The sequence below is a fragment of the Arvicola amphibius genome, chromosome 1 (genome assembly GCF_903992535.2).
Source record: "Arvicola amphibius chromosome 1, mArvAmp1.2, whole genome shotgun sequence".
Classification (NCBI taxonomy): Eukaryota; Metazoa; Chordata; class Mammalia; order Rodentia; family Cricetidae; genus Arvicola; species Arvicola amphibius.
Genome location: NC_052047.1, coordinates 162,435,298 through 162,444,498, shown reverse-complemented (window position 1 = coordinate 162,444,498; position 9,201 = coordinate 162,435,298).

Genomic DNA, 9,201 nt, shown 5'->3' with positions numbered 1-9,201 from the left:
ATAAGTAATTTTGTAATAAAATATAGATTCCTTTGACTTTAAGGGTAGTATAGGTGGATCATGGTCAGATCTGTTTTCAACTCCTTAAGGAACATCCATGCTGATTTCCATGGTGGCTGCATTAGTTTCCAGTCCTCCCAGCAGAGATTTCCTAAATCCTGGGAAACATCTGCTGTCCTTTGTTTTGTTGGATCTTGGCCATTCTGCCTGGGGTAAGATGAAATCCCAAAGTAGATTTGATTTGCATTTCCCTGATGGTGAAGGATATCAAACATTTTTAAAGGTGTTTCTTAGCTTTTTGTGTTTCATCTTTTGAGAACTCCCTTATTTCCATGTTCCATTTTTAATTGAGTTATTAGTTCTCTTGATGCTTTAGTTTCGTTGTTTTTGTTGTAGTTCCTTGTATACTATAAATACTAACCCTGTTAGATATAGTTAATTTTTCCCCATTTTACAGGCTGCTTCTTCACTCAAATAACAGTGTCCTTTTTGATGCAGCAGCTTTTCAGTTTCATGGGGCCCATTTTTCAACTGTGGTTAATGCTTGTGCTATTTGGATCCTGTTCAGAAAGTTATATCCTGCATTTATTTGTTCGAGTATATTCCTTGCTTTCTTTTTTTTTTTATTAGATTCAGTAGATCAGATCTTATGTTAAGATCCTTGATCAGTCTAGAGTTTGCATTGTGGAGGTTAAAAGATATGGATCTAGTTTCATTCTTCTACATGCAGCTATCTAGCTTTGCCAGCAACATTTGTTGTTTCCCTGCTTCTAAGGAGCCTAGTAGATTTTGCCTCTTTGTAAAAAATTGGGTGTCCACTTGGACCAATGTTTGACAAAGAAGCCAAAATAATATAGTGGGAAAGAGATGATGTAGGATGTCCTTCTGTATATGTGTTGCTTTTATGGGTTGATGAATAAAGCTGTGTTGGTCAATGACTTAGCAGAGTAAAGACAGGTGAGTAATCCAAACAGACAGAGAGCGAGAGAGTAGGCAGAGTTAAGGAGATACCATGCAGTCGCAGGAGAAAGATGCCAGAACATTACCAGTAAGCCACAGCCTCGTGTTGATATACAGATTGATATAAATGGGCTAATTTAAGATGTAAGAGCTAAGAATATGTTTAAGCCATTGGTAAAACTGTTATAATTATTATAATTTCTGTGTGATTGTTCGGGCCTGGGCAACTGGGAAATGAAAGCATAGTCTCTCTTTACATAATGGCAACCAACAAAAAAAGCCTCTAAAAAAACAAAAAAGGCCTCCAAACAGGTCACAGTAAGTTTGATAAATGTACATGGGCTTAAGACAGAGGATAAAAGATAGAGTCATAGATTAAAAAAATAAATTAAGAATATTAAACTGAGGTTCTTAAATGAAAAAATACAATAAAAATCATAACAGACCATAAAAAGATGAAAAATATACATTTCTATTCCATTAATCAACACATCTGTTTTTGTGTCAATACCATACCATTTTTATTACTATAGTTCTATAGTATAGTTTGTACAGCCAGGAATAGTGATACCTCCAAAGTTCTTTTATTGTTTGAGATTGTTTTAGCTGTTGTGTTCTGTGTGTTGCTTTGTGATGTTCAAGCTTACTTTTCAACGTCTGTAAAAATTATGTTGAGATTTTTATGGAGATTGCACAAATCTTTGTATTGCTTTCTGGTAGGATGGCCATTTCCATAATATTAATCCTACCAATCTATGAACATGGAAACTCGTTCCATTTTCTGATGTCTACTTCAGTTTCTTTCTTCAGTATCTTAAAGTTTTAGCATACAAGTCTCTCACTTGCTTAGTAAGATTCATTTAAAGGTATTTTTGAGGCAGTTGTGAAAGATATTGTTCCCCTAAATTCTTTCTCAGTATATTTGTCCTTTGTGTATATCTTCTTGGTAGATTTGTTTCTCTTTAATGAGTGTGCAATGTTGTTCCCTATCTCTTACATTGCAGGGTCCCTGAATGACTGAATAGATCTTATACAGTATAAAGTCTTATTTTTCTTTCCAGCCAGCAATTATAGACAAGTTTATTCACAGCTGTAGAACAAACCATGCTAACAAAGGTATTGACCTAGTTCTAAAGGGATTCAGTTCATATCTCTCACTAGAGATTGGGCAAGTAATGTTCCATACACAGCAAAACCAGTAGGTAGAGACCATGCGCTCAAAGGAAATGGTTGCCTTGCTGACTATAAAGGGCTTATTGTCATATAATTATTAGCCATTGATGAACATCTGTATTACTCGCTCTAAGATTTAGAGAATCCAAGAGCCAAAGGAGGGGATGGTGCTTTCCTCTAAATTCCAGCATTCCCTCCAAACTGAAACTTTTCCTTCAGGAAAGAACTGGAGATGATCAGTTTTGATGGGGAGCTTCTAAAACTGGGTTGAGAGAAGTAGAATCCTCCCTTAGGCCAGTGCACATGGACCTACCACATAGGGATCCCATGCCTCCAAATATGGACGCATAAGTCTCTATGTGGCTTTTCCTGATGTTCTACTCACTCTGTGGGCACATCTGCCCAACTGAGCATGTTCTCTCACTCAGATTTGCTCCAGACACCTCCATGTTATCCCCACACTCTCCTCAGATGTGTGTTAATATCTGATCTATATGCCCCAAACCACAATTATTCATTTTGAGTAAAGATTCAGGTTAGATTTAAGTGTCACGGTGTGAAGAAATTTAGTTTTGTTTTGTTTCTTGGTGTTATTTGAGCCTTTTCTTGATAGAAAAAGTCCTTCTTTATTTTTTGTAAACTTTCCATCCAGTTTTCTTGATATATGTTGTATATCTGATTCTTTCTGGTCCCTGTGGGGATTTCATTTAACATGCCAAAATGACAGATAGCATGATAGTATGTGTGCTAGCTCGTTTTATGTCAACTTGACACAAGCTAGAGTCATCAGAGAGGACTGAGCCTCAGTTGAGAAAATGCCTCCATAAGCTCCAGATATAGGCAAGCCTATAAGGCACTTTCTTAATTAGGGATTAATGGGGAAGGCCCGATGTATTGTGGGTGGTGCCATCTCTGGGCTGATGGTCTTGAAATCTATAAGAAAGCTACAAGGATCAAGTCAGTAAGCAGTACCCCCCCATGGCCTCTGTATCAGCTCCTGCTCCCAACCCATGACCTGGTTGAGTTTCTATTTTGACAAGGAACTGATGTGAAAGTGTAAACTCATAAGCCTTTTCCTCCCCAGATTTCTTTGGTCATGGTGTTTCATCACAGCAGCAGCAACCCTAACTAAGACAAGGTGACTTTCAAGAACATGGAAGACACAGCTCCAGCCCAGCCCCTCAGTTGCTAATCTCAAATTTATATGTGTACTGTGGTTCAAAACTAGTGAGTGGCATTTCCTGATACCTTAGTGATGTAAGTCACATGGAAAATAAAAATAGTGCTCACTTTTTATCTATTATTTATTTTATTTTATATAGCTGAAGATAACCTTGCTTGTCCTCCTGCCTATTTTCCTGCCCATTCTCCTGCCCTCACCTGCCAAGAGTACTCACTTTTACAATTGTTTTTTTTGTTTCTTTGGCAGCACTACTAGGGGAAGTTGAGGAAGTCTTGGGTATGGAGTTGAGTTGGAGGTATTGGATCCATGGGAGCCCTGGGGGATTGCCAATGCAGTATAACCAGGGACCTTACTCTCCTGCTGCCTGTGCCATCAGTGGGCACAACCATGTCCTTACCTGCCCTTTGAGATCTTCAGCCAAAACACACACTGTCTCCCTTAAGCTACATCTTGTCAAGGATTTGGTCACAGCCATGGGAGAAATACAGTTCTTGGTGACAGAAAGTGAGAGGAACCACTTTGGCTTGTGCACAGTTAGACTGGTTCCTTCCTTTCTGTGATGTCACAAAGAACCATTGTGAGGAATGAGAAACACTAGGGCTTCTAAGACACTGGCTGGGTGTCTTCTACAGCAGAGAAGTTGCTGGCTGTTACAAAGCAGTTGGCTTAAACTTTGGCTCTGAAGGCTCCTGTATTATTCATCTTTTGGAAATGGACATCAGTAATCTGTTTTAACAAAAATCATGGTGAGTTTGTTTCCTGATTGTTTTGTTTTTTTTTTCCAGTTTGGGTCATATTTTGATTTGTTAATTTTGGTTTTTAGCTTAATTTGTGCTTTCATTTCAGTTTTGTATGATTAGTTCACTTTTCTTCTGTTAAATATCCATTTTTATTTGACTTTTTTTACTTGCTTATTTTAAAACTTCTTTTAGTAAATAACAACTGTGAAAAATAAGGAGTTTCATTGTGGCAGGCCCTTTGAACATATCTATATAGTTGCTCTTACTTCCATCCTGTCCTTCCATGTACCTAACAGTTCACCTCCAGCCAGCATGTCCCTCTGACATGTCCTTATTAGAGAAAATACACTGGGGTATCTTGAGTAGAAGCACATTCTGTTACACCATCAGTGTCATGGAGAGGATTCCTTCCTTTTGATGCCCATAAATGGCAGGAAAGGAACTGAATACCTTGAGTATTAGAGATGATTTTTGTTGAAGGCAAAGTTTCCACAGAATTAGGATCAGAGTGAAAAGGACGTGGCTCCAGTTGAGTTCACTATCTTGTCACTAGCACTTCTAAGAACCCAGGGAAGAGCGGTGCTTTCTGAGTCTGTCTTCTATGTTACTACTGTAATTATCGTGATAATCCCCCCATGGTTTGAGCGTGAAAGGTCACATGACTTGTCATGTGCTTGAAAGCTTAGTCTTCAGCTGGCAGTGCTGTTTTGGGAAGTAAGGAAACTCTTGGGAGGCAGAACCTATTGGCAATGGAGTTGGGTCAGTGGAAGGAATGGATTTTGCCAAAGCTGTGTAATCTGTGTTTCAGACCCATCTCTCGGTCACTGTTCCTGCCATGACAACGCCTTCCCCCATCCTCTGAAATCCTGAGCCAAAATAAGCTCTCCCTCTGTTAAGCTGCTTCTTGCCATGGATTTGGTCACAGCCATGAGAGAAGAACTAAAACATTCCTCGGAGACAGCATGTGAAAAAAATTATGCAATGTGTGTGACCAGCTATACAGTGACCTCACAAGGAGCTGTTGGGGGATGGCAGATGCTCACCTACATAAAGCATGATTATGGCTGGGTCTTGACTTATACAGCAGAGAAACTGTCAGTTGGCTGCACAGGGACTGGACTTACTTTGGTTCTGATAGATTTGCATTTTTTGAAATTGAATACCGGTGATTTGCTTTGACATCAATGTGGTGAGTTTGTTTCCTGATTCATTGGGTCTGGTTGGTATTCTGATTTAATGTTTAATGATCACCCATTTTTCTCTGAGCTTTTTCTCAAGTACTTTTTTTTGACATTTTTTGCTGTAGGGGAAGCAAGAGGAAAATGCCTCACTGATAAAAGGGAAAAGGTACCATGCCATGTGGCCAAACATAGACACGAATTATGGGTTAATTTAGGTCATAAGAGCTAGTTAATAAGTCTGAGTGAATAGGCCAAATAGTTTATAATTAATATAAGCTTCTGTGTGTCTTTTTGGGACTGAATGGCTGTGGGACCAGGCTGGACATAAACTTCTGTCTATAAATGTGACTGAATGGCTGAGGGACAGGGCAGGACAGAAGTCTCTGTCAACATTTTGCTTTGGTTTGTTTGATTAATTTTAAAATGTTGTTACTATATATTACCTACATAAAATAATGAATATCTTTATGGCAGTCACTTGGATCATATTTTCCTGTTCTGTTACTTATCCCCAGTCTTTTCGTGTACTAAAAATTGCCTTATAGCATGGTATTTCCTCTCCTCACCTTATTAGACATGTCACTGATTGGATATGATTTTGGGTGTCTTGAGGGACAAGGTGGAGCTACCCTCTTTTTGATGCCCATAAATATAAGTTTGAGAAAAAGGAATTCAGTAGCATGACTGAAGAATGATGATGTGGTCTACAGGAGGCAAAGTCTGTACAAAATCTTCAGGTGTAAGTCAAGAGACCATTGAATCAGTCTGTATGTTCACTCTCTTCTCAGTACTCATGCCCAGACCCCAGGGAAGCACAAAACTTAATCTGTCCTCATTGCTGTTACTGCTTTTGTTTGTTTTGTTTTTGTTTTTGAGACACCATGCAACGTTGGCTGGCCTGGCACTCACTATATAGAGCAGGCTATCCTGGGATTCAAGAGAGCTCTCCCTGCCTCAGCTTCTCAAGTGCTGGGACAAAAGACATGTGCAAACAAGCTTGGGACGTTTCTGCTAATCTTATAAGTTAAAATGTTCTTGTGTTTTGAATGTAAAAGTTCTCATAACATCTCATGTGCTTCAGGGTTTGTTCACTAGCAGGTGGTGCCTTTTGGGGGCTAAAGAAAACTCTCGGGACGTGGAATCATAGCAGGAAGAATGGGGGTGACTAAGAAAACAGGACCCTACCGATCATGTCACCAATTGCTTCAGATACATTCCCAGGGCCACCAGCTCCACTCACAGCAGTGTCTTCCCAGTCCTCCTAAGTCCTGAGTCAAAGTAACCACTGCTTTTCTTGTTGCTTCTTGATAAGTATTTGATCACAATCATGGGAAAAGGAACCAGTGAAGTTTTGGGGGAAAGAAGGTGAGAGAAACTGCTTTAGTTTGTGCCCAGCTGGATTGGTTTCTTCCTTGCTGTGACATCACAAAGAACCATTGTGAGGAATGATAGACCCCTGAGCATACCTGGCAGGGCTGGGGCTGGGGCTGGGAGAAGCTATTGTTGGTTGGAGAGGAGCTGGACTCCAGCACTGGTTTTGATGTACCGGACCTTCCCAATCGTTGGAACCATGACACAGTGAGTTTCATGGTTTGTTGGTTATGGTATTTATGGTTGTTTGTTTCATTTTATTATTCCTTCCTAGAGCACTTTAATTAGTTTTAGCCTTGTGTGATGGTGAAGGTACATTCTTTACAAGTGGAGGAGGCTCAGGGAAAAGAAGCTCCTTGCTTTTAAACATAAAGTGAAATGTACAGTGGCCAGGACTTTTCTGCTAAACACAAGGTTACATGTCTGCGAGGAAGGAAACTTGGAAGATTATGAGGGTTCCTAAGCAGAAGAAATGGGAATAAACAGGTTCTGAGGGAAGATCCTGACTGGCAGAGCTGCTGAAAAAAGGTTAATGGGACTGCGGAGCTACCTCCAAGCTGTGTAGGAAGCCTCGGGGTTATAGCTTTTGTGGGCTATCACCTATGCTGGGATGGGCTTTCCAGTGATGCAGCTGATCCTTCTGAATCATCCCTACTTCTTGTAAGTAACCCATGACCCATCTTCCTATCAGAAACCCCACGAAAACCTCATGGGATCATCAGGTTAAACATTAGTGTAATCATTATGAGGGTCTGTCCTAGGTTCCTTTTCATGGCTGAATAGACATGCTTGTGTTGTATCTCCCCAGGAAAAGTCTGTCACACAATATTTGGTACCAAAACAAGGACTTGAAAGAAATAAACAGATTGGGAAAGAATGAGTGTGTGGTCCTGGCTATGGGCATCATGACATACTACTGAGGCTGAGCAGCCTAAGGGTAGAATATCCATAGAGAGAATTCTTTTAGAGCTGTCCTTAACTCTGTGTGTGTGGTGTGGTAGTATACCATTTTGCAAAGACAACAACTACATGGTTATTGCTATGAGTAGTGAAGCATATAGCTAAGGTTGAGCCATTGGGGATTGTGGTTGTTGCAAGGAGCCGCTTGTTTGTCCTGGCCGCCCAGAACCAAAATAACCACACAGAAACTGTATTAATTAAAACACTGCTTGGCCCTTTAGCTCTACCTTCTTATTGGCTAACTCTTACATCTTAATTTAACCCATTTCTAGTAATCTGTGCATCACTATGAGTTGTGACCTACCAGCAAAGTTTCAGCAGATCTGTCTCCAGCATCTCCATGGCTTCTCTCTGACTCCACCTTTTTTTTTTTTTTTTTTTTTTTGGTTTTTCGAGACAGGGTTTCCCTGTAGTTTCTAGAGCCTGTCCTGGAACTAGCTCTTGTAGACCAGGCTGGCCTCGAACTCAGAGATCCGCCTGCCTCTGCCTCCCGAGTGCTGGGATTAAAGGCATATGCTACCACGGCCCAGCTGACTCCACCTTTCTTCCTTCCAGCATTCAGCTTATTTTTCCCTGCCTACCTAAGTTCTGCCTTTCTATAGGTCCAAATAGTTTCTTTATTCATTAGTGGTAATCACAGCACACAGAGGGGACTCCCACGTCATGTAGGATCTGTGTATGGGACGGGGGAAGGGAGGAAGGGGATCCCTATTTTGTTAATCTTCATCTATGTGGCATGCCTGTCTCATGAGCTGGGTCCACCTTGTGAGTGTTGAGAGGCCCTTAAAATAATTCAAGGTTTAGGAAAAAATGTTTCAGTCTTTGAGAGTAACAGCAAGACTGATATTGTCAGCAAACAGTGGTGAAAGTTGCCTGGTCACCACTGTGTGCAGTAAAAAATGTGTCTGAGGAAGAGATGGTTGCCAAGCAGGAACTTGTTTGTGCAAAAGAACTCATTAGTGTACAATGAGAAAGGGAGTTATGGCCAACATAGAATATCTTCTCTCTGATTTAGCAAATAAATTAGATAAATAAGAGGATAGGTTAGGTGTGTTGGCTTGCCATGTCTTATGTCTTGGCAAGCAAAAGGGAAAAGACCCTATACTAGACCTGTTCTGAAAGTCCTTCTCGAGACTCAAGAACTTAGAACTCATGGGAAGAATTAGAGAATAAGAATTTGGTACAAGTAGGAAAAGATATTCATGGGATTTGACCTTTAATAGAAAATAATGGGGGTGGGGTGGTATCTGTGATCCAACATACAGATGGGACCTGTAACAAGGGCCCAGTGTTAGAAACTTTGGTAACTAGAGAATACTTGGCATTTGAACTGACAGAATTGGGGAAGAATTTTATATATGAAATGAAAGAACCTGTCATAGCCTTGCTCATGAAGCTGTGGGGCATAAGAGCAGGTAGGATCCATCTGACTCATTTGGAGGCAAAAAACTGAGTAATGTAACTAACCTTCACAGAGGCTGCTTCCCCTGAGACAGGAGGAGATAACTCAGTCCCTGAGAGAGTGGACCGTTGTCTTGAACTTATTTGCCTTCGTTTTTCCATCTGTTGGTCAAAGACCTGTTTAAATCTCCTACACGTTTTCTATTGAGTTGTGTGTTCTCATAGCTTCAGG